Here is a 1,225-nt window from a genome sequence, read left to right as displayed (position 1 = left end):
TTATATTTGGAGATGACATAGGATAGTTTGTTGAAAGCGTCATTTTCACGCTTCTTTTGTGTGAAAATAGCAACTGTTAATAATGGAGATTAATACAAGAAAATAATCAACTTTAAAAATATGTCAGGCCTCTGAGAACCTTGTATTTATATCCTAGAAACTAGAGAGTGTATCCTATTCTATATATTTTTATATCCTAGAAACTAGAGAGTGTATCCTATTCTATATATTCTTATATCCTATAGAAACTAGAGAGTGTATCCTATTATTATATATTCTTATATCATAGAAACTGGGGAGTGAATACAATTCTCATATATTCTTATATCCTAGAAACTAGGTAGTGAATCCAATTCTCATATATTCTTATATCCTAGAAACTAGGGAGTGAATCCTATTCTTATATATTCTTATATCCTAGAAACTATAGAGTGTATCCTATTCTTTACATTCTTATATCCTAGAAACTAGGGAGTGAATACAATTCTCATATATTCTTATATCCTAGAAACTAGGTAGTGAATCCAATTCTCATATATTCTCATATCCTAGAAACTAGGGAGTGAATCCTAATCTTTTATATTCTTATATCCTGTAGAAACTAGGGAGTGAACCTATTCCAATATATTCTTATATCCTAGAAACTATGTGTAAACTATTTATGTTTTCTTACATCCTAGAAACTAGGGAGTTTATCCAATTCTTCTATATTCTTATATCCTAGAAACTATAATAAACTATTTTTGTTTTCTTATCATAGAAACAAGGGAGTGAATCCTATTACTATATAATCTTATATCCTAGAAACTAGAGAGTGTATCCTATTCCTATGTATTCTTATATTCTAGAAACTAGGGAGTGTATCCTATTCTTATATATTCTTATATCCTAGAAACTATAGCAAACTATTCATGTTTTCTTATATCCTAGAAACTATAGCAAACTATTTATGGTTTTTATATCCTAGAAACTGGAAACTATTCTTATGTTTTCTTATATTCTAGAAACTATTGTAAACTATTTCTGTTTTCTTATATCCTAGAAACTATTGTAAACTATTCTTATATATTCTTATATTCTAGAAACTGTGGTAAACTATTTATATTTTCTTATATCCTAGAAACTATAGTAAACTATTTATGTTTTCTTATATCCTAGAAACTATAGTAAACTATTTATGTTTTCTTATATCCTAGAAACTATAGTAAACTATTTATGTTTTCTT

The sequence above is a fragment of the Eurytemora carolleeae genome, unplaced genomic scaffold (genome assembly GCF_000591075.1).
Source record: "Eurytemora carolleeae unplaced genomic scaffold, Eaff_2.0 scaffold1135, whole genome shotgun sequence".
Classification (NCBI taxonomy): domain Eukaryota; kingdom Metazoa; phylum Arthropoda; class Copepoda; order Calanoida; family Temoridae; genus Eurytemora; species Eurytemora carolleeae.
This window is presented reverse-complemented; position numbering follows the sequence as displayed.